The 22,489-nt window shown below is 47.3% G+C and overlaps 1 protein-coding gene across 1 annotated transcript in view; it reads right to left on the bottom strand.

Moving 5' to 3' along the window:
- Positions 1-22,489, bottom strand: part of LOC148508676 (gamma-aminobutyric acid receptor subunit alpha-3-like) — a 496,671-nt gene that overhangs the window by 88,533 nt on the left and 385,649 nt on the right. The window lies entirely within an intron of this gene.

Genomic DNA, 22,489 nt, shown 5'->3' with positions numbered 1-22,489 from the left:
ACATCCTCAAATGGATCTGAGTTATTTATTTCTGTAAAAAAAAAAATCAGCTTTCCCACAGCTTCCTGAAGTGGGCAAAGTCTCTCCCCAATATCGCATCATACATCAAACCTAGAGGGACTACAGTGGTACCACACTGCGTTTCTATGTTCACTTCTGCTGTAACATAATACTAAGGCCCGTAACCAATTGGGAGCTAAAAGCTGAGTTTCACCGATTACGTCATTTCGCCAGGTGGAAAAGTATCGCCGTATTCGATATTTTAAAGACTTTCTGCCTAGGCGGAAAGTCAATGCAATGTAGTAGGCGAAAAAGTTTCGCTTATGAATAGCAGGTGGAAAAAAAGTGCAGAATTGGGGTTTTAGGGTGCAACGTTGCGGGAACCCCCGTGCAGCCTTAAGACAGTCCCCCAAAGGTAAACTGCGTCAAAAAATTCTTAAAAAAGACTTAAGAACACCCCAAAAAATTACTTTCATTTTGGGGGTGAAAAAAAAAAAAAAAGGTTGGGGGACAAAATTAAAACTAGCAAAATAGCCTCCGGTGTTTTTTTGATTGCAGGTGTTTGCGGCAGGTGGATTTTTTACGTATTTTTAAACGATACTTTAGCAACTTTAAAATATGCTACCCCCCATTTTCAGGTACCCAAAATATGCAGGGACTAGTTATTTTCTCCAGAAAATAAAACAAAATGCTATTCTTCACCACTTATGCAAATACGCAAAACAGCGCCTATTAAGACCATTTAAAAACACCAAATACCTTCAGCAGGCCAATTCGGGGGTATTCATAGTGATCCCCCATGTCAGTGCATCTCTAGGGGGTGCCAGGCTGATTACCCCATTTTGGAGAGGACTTTCTGCCTGTTCAAGTATAGCCGGGTGCCGTTTTCGTGTACTTTCATATTGAATACGGGGAATCGCGCGTAAAGTTTCCACACCCAAAACACGCGATATAGGCGAAAAGTCCACCAGACGAAAAAGTATCGCGGGTGCGAAACATATTGAATACGGGCATAAGTATCCCCATGTATGCAAGTTACACCAACAGTTTTCCCCTTATATTTTAGGGGATTCACCAATTCACATTTGATAAGAGTGACCAGGCTACCAGAATCTCTACCTGTTCGCCTTATATAGTGACTATACACATTTGCTTATCTGACTCGGTCTGCAGTGCAGAGTAGCTGAGTAAAGCAAGACATTCTGCGATTAATATAAGCAACATCACATTGCATAGGTTCACAGGTAACCAAACAATTAGCAGCAATATGGCCTAAACCACCACATTGAAAACATTGGATCATATTATTATCAAGTCTTTTACGGGGTAGGAACCTTCCTGGCACTGCAGGCATACTTCCAGGTTCCATACCCACAGTCTTAGGTTTCTGCCACCACCAAGTACCCTTCTCCCCTGGAACAGTCTTACCAGTGGTCACTGCATATTGTCATTCAAGGAATAAGGCCCAGTGGGGTACACTTGATAATTCCTCAGCCACCATATACCTCTCCACCACTGCTACCGATTGGACTGCTCTTTTAGGGCCTGTGTGGCTCACCCACTTGCGTGGAATTGTAGGTAAGGACCACAGATATCGATCCATAAAGACCCTTTCCATGCTCTGGGGTACTGTTGGACTCTGGCTGTAGCCACTTTGTGGTAAGATGGACGAAGTCATGCATTTGAGAATGGGTAGGCTTTATTGTATGGTATTCCCATGATAAACTCTTTGGGCACAAACAAACAAGGTGACTCCCAACCGAGTTAAGATTCCTTTTTTAATTTATCATAGTCTTTAGCATCATACAGACACAAGTCATAATATGCTTAGTTCCTCAAAAGCCAATTGCGGTTTTCTTCAATATCCAATAGATGTTGTCTGCAGTATTCCTCAGTAGTCAATTGTTGCACTCTGGTGGCTTCCTGCTGAGCTCTGGTAGCTTCCCGTTGAGCCGATTTAGCCTGTAGCAAGGCCTTAACAATGTCCTCCATGTTATCTTTAAGTGTAGGATTGAAGAAGAATCTGGCTTCCCTAAGCATCTGCCAACAACACCACCATGGAATTCACTGTATATAAGTTGATGTCTCCAACAACAAATTGGTGTCTCTCACTTTCAATTTTAAACATACTTTTTTTCGGGATGCAGTCTGGATACATATTCCGACACTGCAAGCCTGACAAGGGACTAAAGATAGGTGTTGACATCCCGATGACTATCATTAGCCCCACTATGAAATCCCGACATCCGGCATACCGGACGAAAGTAAGCCAAGTGTCTTAGGTTCTAGCCGTGGAAGGGGGGGGGGACCCTGGGGGAACTTAGGGTTAGGCATCCCCCAGGAGGGTTAGGGAAAGGGGGGGTTAGGGTTAGGCACAACTAGGGGGGGTTACGGTTAGGTGCCCCCACCAGGAGGGTTAGGTAGCGGGGCGGGAAGGTTGAGGTTAGGCACTAATGGGGGAAGGTTAGGGTTAGGCACAAGGGGGAAGGTTAGGGTTAGGCACCACTAAGGGAGGGTTAGAGTAGAGGGAGGGTTCGTGTCCTTGCCAGCCCCAGTCTGGATTTGCCTCCTTCGGTCTTCTGGTGTCGGTATATGATCAGGCGGCTATTCAGCCGCGGGCATTACATACTGATTCCTTTTTTTTCCTATCGCTGAAATTTCAGTGTGTTGCCCGCATTCTCCACCAATTGTGAGGGGATCAAGTTAGGAGTGCTCTTTTCTGGAGTAGATACTGTAGGCACTTCCAAACACACAGCAGCCAAGAAACAGCACACCAGTCCAGTGTGTCGGTGTAATTAGCCAAAGCTAGTTTATTGTGCAGTAAAAGAAAAACATAAAATAAAATCCTAGCCCATCTGTGCTCTAGCTAAACACAGAGGTTCCCTCTCTCATAAGTGGTAGGACCTAATGCCCCTACCACAAACATAGGCATATACACAGTACTCACGGTCATTAAATCACGAGGTCTCTTAACAGGCCTGCTGCCTCTTTCTCCAAGTAGTGAGACACTGAGTAAAAACTCTGACACACCTTTATCAGCCTTTTACAGGTGCAAGTACTAATTAGCCTGTTCTCAGTCTGAAGACCTGAAGTGAGCCTAATGGATGGATGCCACCCTCACTCTCCATCCATAACTCCAGGAACTAAAGCCCAAACATCTATCAAGTCTGTTTTTCAATCACAGACATTTTCCTGGAGTTTTAATACATATAAGTCAGAAACCTGGGACAAACATATCTCACATGTATAACCTTTTCAGTGCTTTGGTCACTGTGCCCTTGTGAGGAGTTAGGAGTAGATGATAGTATTAGTACTGTAGAAACACAAGAGGAAAGAGGGCCCTGCTCATGAGCGCTTACATTCTAAAAGGGAGGGGCAGACAGACATGGGTGTTACAGATGGTGAGGAAGGAGCATGAAGCAGCGGGTTAGAATGAGAGCTGAAAGGCTATGATGAAGTAGTGGGTCTTGAGAGCCCATTTGAAGATCTGTAGAGAAGTGGAGAGGCTGATAGGGAGCGGGAAAGAGTTCCAGAGGTAAGAAGCAGCACAGGCAAAATCTCTGAAACGGGAGTGAGAAGTAATCAGATGGCAGGAGAGGCAAAGTGCATTTGATGAGCGAATTGGGCGGGCAGGAGTGTGAAGGGAGATGAGGTCTGAGATGTAAATGGGAAAGTATTTGGTGATGGCTTTGTGAGTTTAAAAACTTTGAATTTAATTCTGAAGGGGAAGGGGAGCCAGTGTAGGGATTGTATTAGGAAGATGTAGAATGTTTGGAGAAGATGAGTTGAACAGCAGCATTGAGGACAAGTTGGAGTGGTGAGAGGTGGGAATCAGGGAGTCCAGATAGGAGGAGGTAGCAGTAGACCAATCTGGAGATGACCAGTGAGAGAATGAGGGTCTTAGCAGCATCCTGCCATCACCCTGCCATCCTGCCAGGGTGAGAGAGGTTCTGATCCTGAAAATACTTGTCACGCTCCGGACACTTAAAACCACCTTTTTACCTCTCCTGTGCCTGGCTAGGCTAGTGATGAGGACCGCTCGCACTGTGCATCACTCCCGGATAGCACAGAGGTCCGCTGACACAGCACGCCAGAGTTCCCTCCAGAACAACAGAATGGGTGCAGCCATGCTGGTCACCTGACTCTTCTCCACCACTCAGAGTGTTGCTCCCAATCTAGATGATCACAGCATTCAATTCCTGAGAATTCAACCCTATAAATTCCATTCCCTGACTGGCCCCCCATTGCCAGTACAACGTCGCTTCTTGCTGAAGTTACAGCTCAGTGCTGAGCTCTCAGGTACTCTGTATCTGAACAGTCCCAGTCCGTTATATCCAGTTCCTAGATCTGGTAAACAAGTCTCCTATACCATCTTGCACACCAGTCTAATTTTTACCAATGAGACTTGTTCTTACAGCCATCATCGGTTCCAGCTGATACCTCCAACCATCGGTCTCATCTGATGCTTACAACATTGGACTCATCAATTAAGCACCTAATTCAGCAGCGTATGCTAGTGCACTGCTGAACGCAGATTCCCGATGTTCGTAATCTGCACAGGTGCCAGACCCGTTCTGTGCATGGATTCAAGGATAACTCCAAAACAGTGCAGTTGAGGGCTAGAGGAGAACGTTGTGTCGTCAATAGAAAATTAAATTAGGTGGGAGGGTAGGAATATGATCGGCACAGACTTAGACATGTTAAGTTTAAAAAAGCGCTGGAACATCCAGAAAGAGATAGCAAGGAGACAGTTGGAGACACGAGTGAGAAGAGAGGGGTACACGTCAGGGGAGGAGTGGTAGATCTGAGTATCATCAGCATAGAGATTATATTGAAGGCCAAAAAAGCTGATAGAGTACACCTAAAAAAGATGTGTAGAGGGAGAATAGGAAAGATCCAAGAACAGAACCTTGGGGAGCACCTACCTTTAGTAGAAGTGTGTGTGTGGGGTGGGGGGAATCTACTAAACAACAATACATTTAAGGAGTTTGGAGGCAAAAGGAAATAGAGAGATGGGTCGTTAGTTGGAGAGAGTGTTAGGATCAAGGGTAGTTTTCTTAAGAATGGGGGAGACAAAGGTATGATTGAATGTAGAAGGGACAGTGCCTGATGAGAGGGAGAGATTGAGGAGGTGTGCAAATTGGGAACAGGCAGAAGAAGAGAGGAGGCGGGAATGGATAGGATCAAGGGGTGGAAGGGAATGAGGACTGGATGAGGGCCATGACTTCCTCTCCAGATACAGGGGAAAAAGATGTCAGAGTTGGCAAGATGGATGGGGGGTGGTCAGGGAATGGAAGGGGTAGAATGCTGAAGGTCTGGTGAGAAGTTATATCCTTACATATGGAGCCAATTTTAGATGTGAACTAGGGCAAAGAGTAAGGAGGGGAGGCGAGGAGGGGGCAGACAGAGGAGGGAGTTGAAAGTTGTGAAGCTGAGGGTTTAAGGACTGGGAGAAGATGAGGCTCTTAAAATATGATTGTTTAGAGTAGGAAAGGGCAGCACTGTAGGATTAGAGGATACATTTGAAATGGAGGAAGTCTGTCTTAGGGCGAGATTTCCCCCAATGTACATGGACATTTTTCTAGGTATCTAGTGCATTTAGAATGCCAGGGATGAGGTGTGTATCGGTGAGGGTGAGTACTGATTGCAGGAGCAACAGAGTCAAGAGCAGGTGTATGAAAGGCATTGTATAGGGAAGCAGCTTGTTAGGGGCAGAAGAGAGAGAGCATAGGGGAAAGAAGTGAGTCAAGCAGAGAGGAAAAGGAAACAATGCTGATAGCCTCAACGTTACACTTAGTTATAAGCCTTAGGAGGCAGAGGTGGAGAACATGAGAGGGATAAGTTGAAAGAAAGAAGGTGATGGTCATTTGTGAAATCAGAGATATCACAATGGTGAGTGAAAAATAGGTCAAGGGAGTGCTCACTCACATGGGATGTTGAGTTGGTCCATTGGTAGAGACTAAACAATGATGTGAGGGTAAGGAGTTTAGAGACAGAGGATTCTGTGGGGAAATCGATAGGGACTTTGAAGTCACCTGAAGAGAGGAAGTGAGGGGGCCAAGAAGCAAAGTTGTCAAGGCATTTGGAGGAAGAGCTAGGGGGATGGTAAATGACAGCTACTTAAAGGTGAACAGGTTAGAAGGGGCATATAGCATGAACCTTAACTGTAGAGAATGTAAGGAATGGATCAGAAGGAATGAGCTAATAGGAGTAAACATAGGATTGAAGGACCCCAACACCATCACCATGGCGACTTCTGGGCCAGAGGGTGTGAGAGAATCTGAGGCCTCCAGAGGAGAAAGCAGCAGGAGAAGTGGTTTCAGAGGGGAAAATACAGGTTTCTGTAATGGCTAGGAGTTTTAGGGAGTTGGAGATGAAAAGGTCATGGGTAGGGACCAGTTTATTACAGAGAGATCTGGCATTCCAGCGGGCACGGGTTAGTAGGAGAGATACAAATGATATTATCAGGGTTGCTGTAGAGTGGAGAGAGGAAGAGACATTTTTCTAAACTTGGAACCAGCTGAATTGCACACCACAATTTGCCGAGTGCAGCCGCATTGGAAACCTAAACACGGTGAGCCTGATTCAGAGACGCTTGCAAAAAGCGAGCGCTCGCTCTGAATCAGGGCGGGCACTTGTTTTTTAAGTTGCGGCCTTCTGGACGCTCGCATAGCTGTGGGTGACCACCCACAGCTTATGCGAGCGGCCAGGTGATGACCATCGGGCTTGCGATGAGACCCTTACGGTAGGGTCTCATGGCAGGAAGTCCACCTACTGACATCACAAGTGATGACAGTAGGGCCGCCCACAAACGGCGGGCGTTCCTGCAGGAACGCCTCCTTTTACCCAGCCACCCCCCCTCCCCGCCTTCCAAACAGGGCGAGCTGTCAATCAACATCGACAGCCGCCCCTTTTTGCGCTCGCTCCGGGGCTCGCGCAGTGCGACTGGCCCACCATCGACACGCTTGCGAGCGCTATGCGCTTGCGAGCGGGTCTGAATCAGGCCCAGTGTTGCTGTTTTGCTACAGGCTAATCTTAAGCCTAGCGCTACCAAGTGCTGCAGCAAACATCATCTTCCCATACCAACCATGCTGGGATACATACACATGGATCAGTGTGTGGCTACATGGGAGACGTGAATACGGCGTCCGCTGCATATTCTCTGCTGCTGGCGGGTCCTGGGCCTAGCGCTGCTAGTGCTCAAAGCAACAATATCTCCTGCACATCTCCCATGTTTGGACACATATCCATACCTTCCAACTGTCCCGGGACATTCCCGTTTTTCTGGGACTGTTCCGTTGTCCCATCCGCAGGTCGCAGTGTCCCGCGGTGGGGGAGGAAGTTGGGGAGAGCACATACCGCTGCTCTGTATAGCAGGTGTGCAGAAGGTGAACAGATGCCGTGTGCAATGCGCACGCCATCCGTTCACTAGTGTAGGGAGAGCCTGGGGGCTGCAGTGCTGGGCACGCCCCCTATACGGACATCAATGGGGAGGTGCAGTGAGGCTCCGCCCCTTCTAGTGAAGCCCCACCCCCTTTTCAGATGCACACCGGAGGCGCGCAAAGTGTCCCTCTTCGTGAAGAAGAAAAGTTGGGAGTTATGCATATCTATCGGGTGAGTGGCATAATGTCTCCGTACCAGAGTGCAGTGAGCGCACCACCCAGCAACTTGGTCCCTGCCATATCCCCTGCACCCATGGGAGGGGGTTACAACCCTTTGCCTTTGGGAGCATTTGGCATGCTGCACATCACTCCTGCCCTGTTCAATACTTAATTGCAGTTGTCTACCTCAATGATATTTTAATTTATTCCAGCTTCCTGGAGGAACACCGCAAGCACGTGAGACTGGTGCTGCTAAAACTCCTGGAGAACAATTTATATGCAAAACCAGAGAAATGCGAATTTGAAATTCAAGAGGTGTCGTTCTTGGGGTACATCATTTCCTCTCAAGGATTCTCGATGGATCTGAGCAAGGTTAAGGCCATCTTAGATTGTGTTCAGCCTACCAATCTAAAACCTTTGCCAATTATTACAGGCGATTTATCAATTCCTTCTCATGCATAGTCGCACCTATTGTGGAGCTAACTAAGAAAGGAGCTTATGTGACCAACTGGCCAGCCAAAGCTCTTCATGCCTTTGACTCCTTAAAGATTGCCTTTACCTCTGCTCCGGTTCTTCGGCATCCCAATACTGATCTTCCATTTATTGTCAAAGTAGATGCCTCAGAGGTTGGCATTGGGGCCGTATTGTCTCAGAAGGACCCTGTGAATGGCAAACTCCATCCCTGCGCTTATTTCTCAGCAGAAAGGAATTACAACGTAGGGAATCGTGAGCTGTTGGCCATCAAGTGGGCATTTGAGGATTGGAGGCACTGGCTGGAAGAAGCCAATCATGTCATCACGGTGCTCACTGATCACAAAAATCTTTCTTACATTGAGACCGCCAAGAGGTTGAACACCAGACAGGCTCGGTGAGCATTATTTTTTACCCGTTTTAATTATGTCATCTCGTTCTGGCCTGGCTCAAAGAACTTAAAGGCAGATGCGTTGTCATGCAGTTTTCAACCAGTTCAACCAATTGTCATGCTGGAGGAGACCATCATCCCTACCTGCCACCGGGGGTCTTGTTCGTGCCAGAAAGATTTCAGAAATCGGTGCTATTGGACTTCCATTCTTCCAAGCCATCTGGGCACCAAGGCATTGCAAAAACCACCGAAACACTGTCCCGTTCTGTCTGGTGGCAATCTATGGGTTAAGATACTCGAGAATTTGTATTGGCTTGTGATGTCTGTGCTCGCAACAAGTCTCCACGCACAGCTCTGTCCGGACTCCTGCTTCCTCTTCCTACGCCCTCTAGACCATGGACCCATATTGCCATGGACTTCATCGTGGACTTACCATCTTCTTCCCACTGCTCTGTCATATGGACGGTTTTTGACCGTTTTAGTGAAATGGTTCACTTTGTTCCACTCACCAAACTGCCTTCTGCTAAAGAGTTGTCTTCACTATTTGTACTCCACATATTCAGACTTCATGGCTTACCGATGGATATCGTTTCCGACCAAGGGACGCAGTTTGTGGCGCGGTTTTGGAAGAATGTCTGCTTGGCCCTGGGTATCAACATCAGCCTATCTTACGGGTACCATCCACAGTCAAACGGGCAGACAGAACGTATGAACCAGTTATTGGAACAGTATCTCTGACTCTCTTCTTCCCATTGCGGAATTTGCATTTAATAATTATTGTCACTCTTCTTCATCGGTTTCACCTTTTTTCTGCAACTCTGGGCTGCACTTTAGAGCAAACTCCTTTGAGGCAGTTTCAGCTAGTATTCCATCCTCCACATCGGTGACGAGGCAGCGGTCTGTTTGGAAGAAAGTGCGCCAATGTCTGATGAAAGCATCTGGTCTTGCCAAAACATGGGCAGATAAACATCGACGACAATGCAATTTTAAGTGGGCGATTTGGTATGGCTGTCTTCCAAGAATATTAAGAGCCGTCAACGGCGGCGCTGGTTACAACTCTGCGTTCCAGGTGCGCAACCTATCACATCGTCGCCAGTGTCATCCCGGCGGCACTGGTAGCAACTCTGCGTTCCAGGTGCGCAATCTAGCACACCGTCGCCAGTGTCATCCCGGCGACACTGGTAGCCACTCTGCATTGCAGGTGCGCAAATTAGCACACCGTCGCCAGTGTCATCCCGGCAGCACTGGTAGCAACTCTGCGTTCCAGGGGTCTCATTCAGACCCGCTCGCAAGCGGGTCACTGTTGCGCGTGCGCAAGCCCTGGAGCGAGAGAGAAATTATCTCGCTCCGGGACTCACTACAAAAGGGGCAGCTGTTGATGTGATTGACAGCTCGCCCCGTTTTGTAGGCGGGGTGGGGGGGTGACTACACAAATGGAGGCGTTCCCGACGGAATGCCTGCCATTTGGGGGCGGACCCACTGACATCACTCGTATTGTCAGTGGTGAGCTTCCGGCTCTAATAGAGCCGAAAGCTCACTGGGGCTTGCGGTAGATGAGACCCTACCACAAGGGTCTCGTCGCAAGCCCCGATGGTCATGATGGTCTTGACCATCGCGACCATCAACCTGGCTGCTCGCTAAAGCTGTGGGTGGTCACCCACAGCCTAGCGAGCGGCCAGGAGTCTCATCAGCCCAAGGCTGCAATGGTCTCGGGGCCCCAGGTCACTATCAGCTCTCAAGGCTGATGCAACAGCGCAAAGGCTGCTTCACACCATTAGTCCCCTGGCCACGACTATAAAGGCCACAACCAGCCCTCAAGGCTGCTCCTACAGCACTCAGGCTGCATCACACCTCTTGCTCTCGGCACAACTAGTCAAAACAAACCAGCCTCAAGGCAGCACCGACAGCCCAATGGCTGCAACCAAATACTTAACCCTTGGCCACGACTAGTACAATACTTTCCAGGACTCAAGACTGTCATCAGTTGGCTCTACATTAATACTGTCAATTCCCTCCAGGAATCGTAACACCTTTGCACGGGAGATATCCGAGATTTCTAAGAGGAATCCGAAATCGGTGAGTGACCATCCAGAAGTTCAGAAGTTGTTAGGTGTAATGTGGAGGTGGAAGGCAGGTTGGAGCGCATGTGTGGCCCCTTTTGATTCCCATCTTATGGAGGGATTATGTGCACCACCTTTAAGGGGGCGCCGTAAAAGGAATCAGGTAAATTTGGGTTGATACAGTGTCTCTCTTACCCAGATGGAGGGTTGGGCATCCCCGTCAGATTGCCGCGCCGTTTACCAATCTCTCAAACACGCCCTGGAAAAAGTACAAGGTCTCGGGGGGAGGGCTTTACTAGCTAAGGCGGATATCGAATCTGCTTTCCGGCTGCTGTCCATTCACCCCGAGTCCTTTAAATATATGGGGTTTGAAGTTGCGGGGCTCAATTAAGTTAGACAGATGTCTGCAGATGGGCTATTCCATTTCATGTACTTTCTTAGAGTATTTTTGCAGTGGTGCGTCCAGGCAGGTATAGGACATACTGGTCCCACTACCTGGATGATTTCATGTCAGGGGGCAAGTAGATACTCGAGTTTGCAAGGATTTATTAATTTATTTTCCTTGCTGGCCTTGTTCGTCGTTATGAGAGCCCGGTGGCTCGTGACAAGACAAGCGTGAGGGTCCAGTTATGTGCATATCTTATTTGGGGATAGAAATCAATACCTTGATAGGGTTATGCCGCTTGCCTGTGGAGAAGGTGTGGCGTTTGGGGGAGTTGCTAGAAGCATCCGTTTCCGCAAAAAAGGTTTCCTAATACAGTTGCAGTCACTGTTGGCTCTCCTCAGTTTCACGTTTAGAGTCATACATAGGAGTCGGTTTTCGGTAGACGGTTTTCGGGGTTAAGAAGCCTCATCACCTCATCTGCATCTCTCTGGAGCTGAGTTTAGATCTTCACGTTTGGCTGGTTTTTATGCGCAAATTCAAAAGCGTACAGACATGCCCTCATCACCCGTAGCCAATTCCGACATTCAACTGTTTACAGATGCATCCGGTTTCTTAAGTTTGGTGCATTTTTGAAGGGGAGTGGTGCACGGAGCCTTGGCCTTGGCCGGATTCTTGTGGGGTTCAGGGTCTAATCAAGAACATCCTTCTTATAGAGATTTTTCCAATTGTAGTGGCGGTTGAGCTGTGAGCTTGCTAAGCTTTGCAATAGGCAAATCCTGTTTTGGTGATAACTTAGGTGTGGTATAGGCCGGCACTAATCAGGGACGGCCTTAGATCTGGCCTCAAGGTTGTTGAGGCATTTGACACTGCTATGTGTGTAAGGAGTATTGAGTTTAGGGCACAGCATTTTTTGGAAGTTGCAAACGAGATAGCGGACGCCTTACATCGTTTTCAGTGGGACAGGTTTCATTCGCGCGTGCCTCCTGCTAGTTTACATGGTTTAACCTTCCCCTTCCATGCCTGGCGGATCGTAGCACCGGCATCAAGGGCCTCACACTGAAGTCATTGGCACCTAATACCTTAAAGACCTACACAGTGATTTTGTGCGATTGGCAGGGTTTTTAGCTTCCAAGAGGTAAGACGGTTGATGATTGTATGGCAGAGTTTGTCTGGAACTGCCATAAAAGGGGTCATTCCAAGGCGGCTTTGTCTTCAGCGTTACCCGGTATCTATAATTTTTCCAAGTTGCAGATCCGGCCAAATAATTTGTACTAACCAAAGCATTAACAGGGTGGGCAAGGGAGCGTTATAACACAGGCATTACGCGGAGCCCCATCAACCCGGCCCTAATACAGGATTTGATTGGGACAGTAAAGGGGGTGGTTTGGGCAAGTACTAAGCGCACCCCTTTTTAGTTTAGCCTTTTCATTAGCTTACTTTAGGGCTTTTCGAATGGGCGAGCTAGTTGTTGCTAATAAGATTTCTGCGCTATCAGGTTTAAGTTAAATAATGTGGTTATTATGCCGGTATTGATCTTATGCTAAATACATAGGTCTAAGGCAGATTAACTGGCCAGGGGGCGATGGATTTCAATATAGGCGCATAGAGATCCCGTGATTTGTCCAGTTGCTCTTGCAAGTACTTTAATAATGTTTGCTCTCCAGGTGGCGGGCAGTGGTTTATCCATGCTAATCTAACCCCTTTGTCCAGGTAGCAGTTTACAAGGGTGTTTCACAATTGTCTTATTGCTTTAGGTTTAGCTACAGAGCTTTGCTGGACTTGTTAATTTAGGTTAAGGGCAGCTGCTTGCGCAGCGGTTGCAGGTGTTTCAGTCGACTTATTAAAAAACAGTTAGGGCGGTGGAAGTCGTATTTAAAGAGGGATAAGTTGCATTAAGTAGTTGCGCTCCTTGCGAGTTTGTTGGGAAACCCAGTGGCCTTATGCCTGCTGCTGCTTTGGAGGTTGAAGGGCTTTTCAGTTTTGCCCTCAAAGAGGTTTTATGTTTTTCACCTTCAACTGGGTCACCCAACTATTGTTTCCCTTTCCTTGGGGCTAGCTTGTTGTTATATAAATGCCAATTTCTGTCTATGTAAATGCCAAAATCTGTCTAGGAGAACTTTTGGACAGGTTTGTCAGGGAGTGCTAACTGTCGGGTGTGGTTTATGGGGCATTCCTATATTTACTGGGCTAGCCAGCAATCCTTGGCATTGCAGGCACAGTTTTTTGTTGTGAGCAAGTAATTTACATTGGTTAGGATTCCGAGAAATGTGCTGGAAGCGCCTGCTAGAGGCCCTATGGGCAGCAGAGGAGAATTTTAGGGCCCCTGGCTAGGTCGTCATTCACTTAGGAGGCAATGATTTGGGCTCGTGTGTGGTTATTTGAGCTGATATGGCCAAGTTTACGTTACGGAGTGGAGAGCTTTTATAGGCCCGATGGGTAGCACCTCACGGGCGCAGGTCTAGAGCTGTTCATCAGCGACCTCTGCAGTTTCCTTTATTTTCAGGAGGGTCACAGTTTGGTGGCGGGCCTGGTTCTGCGAACTAGTCTTTGGCGGGAAGCAGTGCTCCTGGGTGGCCTATTATTAGCGCAGGAGTGCCTGTGGTAGCATCTTTCCTTTGAGAGCGGCAAGTTGGTCACCGCCTAAAGGGGGGACATGGTCTCCGTTCCAAGGGAGGGGCCAAGGCTGTGTCAATTAGGGAAGGATGGTACTGCCCCAGGTCAGTCTGTGCAGGGCAGGGATCCGCCCCTATTATTTAGTTTATTAGTATACATCGGGCTGTGGCCTCGGAGCACTGCTTTCTTCTTGCCACCTATTCTAAAATTTCAGTTTGATAAATAAATTCTGGCTGTGACCTCATTTAATTCCATTTACATGTGTCAGTGGGTTTATTTCTAGGTTTAGGATTAAGTTAAGTTAACAAAAGGGAATAATAAAACAAATGGGTGACTTAATTGTGGACCCTTTTTAGCAACCAGCTGATACAATGTATTAATGTGTCAATATTTAATTATCTGTTGAACTTTTGATTCCTAAGGTTTATACAGTGTATATGTTTTAAAGTAAGCATTAAGCGATAACAAATGTATTATTCTTTTGATTAATATATATATATATATATATATATTTATTAAACATTTTCTAATTAATTAACACATGGTACTGTTTTTTAACACTTAAGAGCGCGGTTATTGTTTTCTTTTTTCTTTGCTGTAGAGTGGAAGTGAAGTAAATGTGGGAGATGGAGATGAAGAGAGTGTACTGATGATGCAGGCTCCTGAGTTAGGCAGGGAGACTGGAGGAGGTAGGCAGGGAGGGAGTTTAGTGTGATGTGGAAGGAGGTAAGGTGAGGTGGCAGGGAGAGGAGAGAGGGAGCCAGGCATGTGCAGTAGCCAGTAGGAAAAACATTGGCCAACTGCACAAACATCAGCATTGCATCAACCACTGAATCAGGTCCTTTTTCTGTAATTACGTAAAAAATTATCAGATCACACTGAAGTCAACTTTCAGCAGAATGAAGGTAAACTATTAGCAAACTCTCACCCCACCATTTACACACGATGTGTAAAGACAACATTTATATGGGCAGCACAGACGGTGTAATGGTTAGTGTTACTGCCTCACAGCACTGAGGTCTTGGGTTCGATTCCCATTACGGCCCTTACTGTGTGAAGTTTGTATATTCTCCCTGTGCTTGCGTGGGTTTCCTTCGGGTACTCTGGTTTCCTCCCATACTGTAAAAATATACTGATAGGTTAATTGGCTTCCCCCAAAATTGACCATACTGTGTATGTGTGTGAGCATGTGGTAGGGAATATAGATTGTAAACTCCACTGGGGCAGGGACTGATGTGAATGGTAAGATATTCTCTGTAAAGCGCTGCAGAATATGTGTGCGCTATATAAATAACTGGTAATAAATAATAATAATATGGGTTGCTATTGCATTATTTACTATTATAATAAAGATGCTTTAATCCTATTCCATGTAAAGGAATTCAAAACACATGTATCGAGGAGAAGTGCAAAACCAGAGGATGGATTAAATAGATGTTATGCTTAGAGTTTACCCTCTTGAATTCTTTACTGGGAATGTTTATTTTACTAGAATTCAATGTCCAGATGCAACTAGGCTAACAAATATCACATATGAAACCCACAAGGAAGCGAAGAGTTAAAATTTGTGGAATGAATAAACTTCATGTCTCAGAGTCATCCTGTGCATTCTTAGCAAACAGAACATACCAATTAGCTTTATTAATGTATTCTGCTTGGCATGGAGCAAATGTCTGCATCATGAACAGGCCTGGCAGTCAGGGTGAATAAATCAGGCAGCTACCAAGGCCCCAAAACACAGGGGTCCCCAATATATGTTATAAACTGTGACAGGGTTATCTTATATTGCTGTCCTCACTTGCTGTCACCACCAGGGTCCCAGGGTATCACCCGGAACTGCTTCTTTTTAAGTGTTGTATGTTGGAGACTGTGGCCGGTACCTCTTTTGACCACTTATTCTGGATCAGAACTGAGGGGCAGCAGGCAGAGCGGCCAATTGTTGCGTACTGCAAATGTGTATGCATTATAGTGCGCATGCGTGAACCAGCCACTGCGATTGGGACTGCGATCGCAGTGACTATGCAGACCCATTGCAGAGTGATTGACAGGAAGTGCCGTTTGTGGGTGGTGATGGGGGGGGGGGTGGTAGGCGAAACGCAGGCGTGCCAGTGCGTTTGAACGCTGTTGCATGGGCGTGCATAAATTATTCACTGCGATGCCTTACGCAGCCTGAGTATTCGTAGCGTGCGACGAGGTTAACAATTCCTGAATAAGGTCAGAGCTTGTGCAAGTGTGCGGGAGGCAACGATGGTACTCAATGTTACTGATGGTTTCACATATCTTGCTAAGGATTACGGATGTGTGTAAGGTAAAGTGAGCGTGCTGCGACGGCATAGCGATCGCAATGGATTAGCATACTATCGCAGTGAGACTGCGTGCGTAATTGCTATTGCAATAGCAGCTGCGATCAGTAATGAATCAGGCCCACAGAACACTGGGTTTAACACAAAGCAGCTGGAGCGGAGGTTGACTCTTAACTGTACTGTTTATTGTTCAATAGTAGATCTTAAAACTGCAGTTACATACCACTGTAAGGTCACAATGATACATATAGAAGAATCTCACATAGCATACAGGAATGTATATATTTTACATGGGGCCTGTCCCTTTAACCCAGTGTTTTCCAAACCTGGTCCTCATGGATACAGCTCAAATCAGTAATGCATGAAGGAGGCATGATGCATCCAGCTGCATTGCAATATTGGTGTTATCGCAGCTGCTACCATGTTAGCAGCTGCGATAGCCCCTCCATTCTCTGCTAATCAGCCCCACAGTCCAGACATGAGGGATATCCCAGCTTCAACACAGGTGGGTAAATCAAACTGCTACCTGTGCTCATGCATGGACCTGAACTGTGAGTGGCCCATGAGGACAGGCTTTGGAAAACACTGCACCAATCAAGGTTAATTCACATGTAAGTCAGTCTGAGGGGTCTATTTACTAAGCAGTGTTATGGTGCATACACACAGTCAGATTTTTCTTCAGATCTGAACGATAATGATTTCAAAAATCGTTCAATCGTTCATATCTGAAGAAAATCTGACAAATCTGAACGATGAACAATGAACGATGCGTGTTCCCGATGGTCAGATAATGATATCTGACATCTGATGTATTTGCAGTCAGACTTGGACGATTCCATTCATTTTAATGCAGTCAGAAATCGTTCAATTGTTCAAATCTTTTGTAAAATCGTTCAAATCGTTCATCTGACACATCTGACAAATCTGACCGTGTGTATGCACCATTAGGAGACAGAGTGAAAAGTGATAAGGTGCCAGCCAATAAACTCCTAACTGCCATCTCACAGGCTGTGTATGAAAAATGACAGTTGGGAGCTGATTGGCTGGCACCTTATCACTTTTCACTCTGTTTCCTAACACTGCTTAGTAAATAGACCCCTGAATCTTGTCACACTTTTTACTTTGTGCTCAATAGTATTAGGCAGAGTTTCCCAAGCTCCACCATTACAGTCCAGGTTTTATGGTTTTCCATGCTTGAGTACAAATGGGTAAATCAAATTGACTCAGGTACTAATTAAGTCACATGTGCTCAAGCATGGATATCCTTAAAACCTGGACTGTAATGGAAGAGTTTGGTATTTCTTTCATGAGGATTCATTCATGTGGTGGACTGCAGCATGAAGGGCCCACAGGGGAATGCAATAATAGAGGCGCACACAGGGAAATAAAGTATTGGCATAACCTATGACCCTTATATATACTAAAAATAGAATAGTATGGAACTCAAGTTCAGATGCTGCAATTCAATATATATATATATATATATATATATATATATATATATATATATATATATATATATATAAAATCTCCAACACAGTCTGCCGGCACTCAATCCAAAATAACAACAACTTGCTCCGGTGCGCAATACAGCAGTCCCATACAAATCCCAAAATAATCGGCACTCCGAGACAACAAGATAAATAATCCAGTGTATTCAATCAAACGTTTTCGGGGTCTCAGCCCCGTCCTCAAGATAATACACACAAATATTTGTGTGTATTATGTCTTCTGGGATCCAATGTTGCCGCTCAAGGAATGTACTGCCCATCGTACACCATAGGGAGGTCCAACTGGGAACCTAACCCCCCTAAAACCATCCAACTGGACCACCTTGCGTTGGTTTCATCCCAATAAGTGCAGAGGTGTATCTTCAAGTTATTAAGTTTTTATTATGTGATGTCGTCCAAATCCATCCAGAGGAAGGCCCAGAGCAGGCTCCCTGGGTCAAAGTTCTGCCCAGCGTACACCAATGGGAGGTCCGACCAGGACGTCAACTCCCTAGTATGTCTTCTGGGATCCAATGTTACCACTCTGTGAATTTTTTGTCCAAATCCATCCAGTGTAAGGCTCAGAACAGGCTCCCTGGGTCCGAACAGGCTCCCTGGGTGAAAGTTCTGCCCGACGCACTATATACAGTATATACTGTAGTTGGAAAGGTCAATGAGCTACTCCTGTGCATGGCAGTAAGTTGTGTAGTCAAGGGAGGTTCAGGTTGGCATGGAGGGGTCATGGAGGCAGTGTGGTGTTTGGAATGGGATGCAATCGGGAAACCGGCTGTCTTAAACCCGACACCTAGCTTCCCGATTGCTTTATCCCGGTGTGGGTTAAATGACAGGTGTCTATATTTAGACTCCTGTCATTTTCCCGACGCTGGGAGACCGGCGCCAGGCATCCCGACCGAAGGGATGCCAGGCGCCGCGAGCGGACAGCCGCGCGGGGGGGGAGGGTTAGGTTTAGGTCACCCAGGGGGGAATTAGCGTTAGGGACCCCCCGGGAGGGTTAGGCACCCCCGGGAGGGACTTAGGGTTAGGCAGCGGGGAAGGGGGGGGGTTAGGGTTAGGCACTTATAGGGGGGATTAGGTTTAGGCACTTGGGGGGGGAGCTTAGGGTAAGGCACCCCTAAGGAGGGTTAGTGTTAGGGGTTAGATTAGTTTTTACTTACATTTAGGACGATCGGTATTTCCAGCGCTGTTGGTCTTCCGCGGCTGGGAACTCTGCTTCTGTCGGCCTGCCGCTGCCGGGATGCAAACTGCCGGCCAGAGGGCCGGCAGTATTTCATACCGATCCCTTTGGAATGGAGAGGCCAGGTGGATAGTACAGACTGGTAGTGTTTGGGATGGAAGGGTCATGGGGATAGTGCAGAGTGACAGTGGTGAGTATGCGGGGGTCAGGGAGGTAGTGCAGAGAGATAGTGTTTGGTAAGGAGATACCAGGGGTAGTGAAGTGGGCTGAGTACAGAATGCAGGCACTCGGGAACCTGGCAGTCAGAAGCCGACATCCCGACAGGGTTAGGATATTGACACTTGTTGGTCAGTATCCTAATCCTCCCACTCTCCCAAACCACTCCCTCCCCTGTGCCTAAACCTAACCCTCCCCCTAGTGCCTATCCTTAACCCCTAACTCTCCCCTTAACCACAGTACTTACCTTCAGGATGCCGGCACCAGGATTCTGACAGGTGTTGGGATTCCAGCGCAGCATTCTGAACGCCGGAATCCCCACGGTTGGTATTATGACCCGCATCCTGTGCAGATAGGTAATGGGGAGTATGGAGGGGTCAGGGAGGTGCTGTAGAGAGATATTTTGGTAAGGAGGGGTCAGGGGGGTAGTGGTGAGCCTCCCAGGAACCCTTGCATTGCTGGCCATTTGTGGGTAAATGAGACCACTACACACGTACTAACATATTTGGACAGATCTAACCTGACCCCACATTATGCAAAACTGTAGTGCCCCTACATTATGCCACACTCTACTGCCACATTATGCCACGCTGTACTGTGCCTTCATTAAGCCACACTACAGACCTAACATTATGCTTAGTGCCGTCACATTATACCACAGTGTACTCACAAAAATCCACAGCCACCTCAGTCCGCCGTCAGAGCAGGAACAGCCTCACATTGAGTCACTCCCATGATACTGTGCTGCTGCTGATCTCCACAGGTCAGAGAAGCATGTGATGGGCTCCTCCAATCAGAGCTCAGCACATGCTCCTCTTACCCCTTTGCAGAGTTTAATGGAATTTATTATCCAGTAGTGCAGTGCCCCAGTCAGTCAGTCAAAACAGCCTTGATGACCACCTGACAAATAGCGGCACTACAGCCTGTGCCCTGCTACAGCGGCTATCACTATAGGCCCCGCCGTCCTGCGATAGAGGCAGTGGCGTAAGTTCATCCCAGATGCCCGGAGGCAAGTTATAATTTGGTGCCCCCCCCTAGAAAAAAGGAAATATAATTGGTGCATATCTATCTATCTATCTATCTATCTATCTATCTATCTATCTATCTATCTATCTATCTATCTATCTATCTATCTAATACGCACAAAAACACTAATATAGAATAGCCCTAAGTGGGGTGAATATATTGTGGTCAATGGAGGAGGTGCCCCTTCAGTGCTGGGGCCCGGCGGCAGGCGCCTCCATTGTCTCCCATAGTTCTACGCCTGGATAGAGGGTGTGACTACAAATCAGTGAAACCCAACAGGAATCTCTACGACTCCTTGGCGGCCCAGTCTAACCCTTGTCCATGCGCTGCCATGACCCAAAGAAGGTAATATAGATGTGACCTCATACATCTCATCTCCTTGCTCGTTAAACAGCCCTTCTAATCGTGCCATGTTGTGGCGTGATTTGTATCGCTGAGCGTCTTTTTGTGCGACTTTTTGCCTTCAAATGCGTCTTATTCACACAGTGATGCGAATAGCACAAGCAGCTTCTGCTGACTACAATGATATGCAGCACGCCCATATTCTGTGTGCGTCTGCAGGTGTATCTGCATGCAAAATGCTACGTTATAGTGTTACAGCCGCTGACACTGTAACGTAGCATTTCACATGCAGATACACCCACAGACAGACGTACAGAGAACATAGGCATGCTGCATATCATTTTAATTAGCAATAGCTGCTTGAGCAAAACCACATTTTCCTTTTATTAATTACACTTAAAATATATACAGTACTTTTAAATATCTGACACTACCACTTATAGATAAATCTCAGCAAATTATAACTGGCACCAAACATAGCACAGCGCACATATCCTCCTAACCGTCAGAGCTGTCCCCTAGAAGCAGCAACCGATGCTTTTTTCCCACAACAAGTTCTGTATGCAGACTCAGGGCCTGATTCAGAGCCGGACGCTCTGACCAGAGCGCTCGCTCTGAATCAGGGCCCTCCTACCTAAACTTGGAGCGGCCTCTTGGACGCTCGCATAGCTGTGGGTTACCACCCACAGCTTATGCGAGCGTCCATGATTATGGTCGCGATGGTCAAGACCATCGCGACCATCGGGCTTGCGACAAGACCCTGCGGTAGGGTCTCGGTGACCGCAAGCCCTGGAGTGATTTTGGCTCTATCAGAGCCAAAATCACTCCCACTGACATCACTAGTGATGTCAGTGGGGCCGGACCCAGACGGTAGGCGTTCCCATGGCAACGCCTCCGTCTGGCAGGCACGCCCACCAAAGGGGGCGTGCTGTTACTCACCATCGACAGCACGCCCCCTTTGGTGCGAGACCCCGAGCGACGGCTTCCTCGTCGGTCGCCGGGTCTCGCGCATGCGCACGACGGAGCTCCCTCCATCGTGCTCATGCGCATTTGGGTACCATCGACCCGCTTGCAAGCGTCCTGCGCTCGCGAGCGGGTCTGAATGAGACGCTCAGTCACACACAGATATAAAAGTGTTGCATATCAAATGAATCAGTACGGTCTCCTGGTACATCACATTGCGATGACTGGAAAAAAAATGCAAAAAACGCCCTTGTTCGGTTCTTCATTACCTTGCACTGCATACAATATTGTCTGGTTGGCCGTGCAGCACGGCCGACCAGAAGATATTGCTAACGACTGCTGGAGCATGCAGATTGGGCGTACACACTGAACGATCCAGTCGATATGTTGCTCTGATTGGTCCGGAAATACATACACACTGTATATGGATAGAGCAGAGCTTGCGCAGAACATACAAGTCACCCCCGTGATGTAAGTGGGTAGCGGTGCATTTATATAAGGTAGCGGTATGCTCTGGTGGCAGGTATCTCTGGGGACATCTCAGGGTCTCTCAGGAGGTAAGTGGCACAAGTCTGTGTCCCACTGTGGCTCTCTTACACAGTGACAAGATGGCACAGCGCATGTTCAGAAGACCAAACGGCAGCCATCTTGGTGGAGGCAGATGCTTCCCTAAAGGAGCCTCATTTCAACACGCCCCCTCTCGCTGCAAGCTTCTCCATATTGCACAAAAATGTTACTATTAACTTTGTTGCAATCTGTACAACTGAGGGTTAGGCAAGCAGAAATATATTAACATTTCAATTAATTCTAGTCCACATTTTTTGGTAAGTACGTCAGTAGGATTCTTCTAACTGGCTATTTGAACCACATCAACAGTTCCTTACTCCACAAGCTCACAACTGTTGTCACTCTCAATGTTGATGGTTGCTTATGTCACATATCATTATATTCTAATTAATCTACATGACTTTGCATAAAGGTGGTGGAAGCATGCCATGGCATGACGTTGGTGGAAGCATGACTTAGCAAGCATGCATACTGTACATAAAATAGATGCATCAAATATGTTACATCCAGAGCCGGCCCTAGTCAAATTAGTGCCCTAGGCAAGATTTTGGGTGGTGCCTCCCTCCCCATGGGATCCTGAAAAGGAGTGTGGTCTGACGGAAGGGCCCCTCACCCAGCACAGCACCCCCAATCCCAGCACAGCGTCAGCACCCACCCTCACACATTTTCTCTGTCCCAGCAGAGCACCCCTCTCCCAGCAGTGAGCAACACAGCACCCCAGCCCTCTCCCAGTTCCAAACTTACTTTACTTAAGTGCATCCTGCAGAGCTGTCCAACTCAAGGTACAGCAAGAGGCAGGCAGCGGACCTGCTTTTCCTGTCTCAGGCTGGCAGGCCGCAGCTATGTGTGATGATTTCTGCAGAGGA

Source organism: Taudactylus pleione, unplaced genomic scaffold (genome assembly GCF_031769625.1).
Source record: "Taudactylus pleione unplaced genomic scaffold, aTauple2 ptg000352l, whole genome shotgun sequence".
NCBI lineage: Eukaryota > Metazoa > Chordata > Amphibia > Anura > Myobatrachidae > Taudactylus > Taudactylus pleione.
Note: the sequence above shows the minus strand (reverse complement) of the source record. Positions and strands in the feature narration are given on the sequence as shown.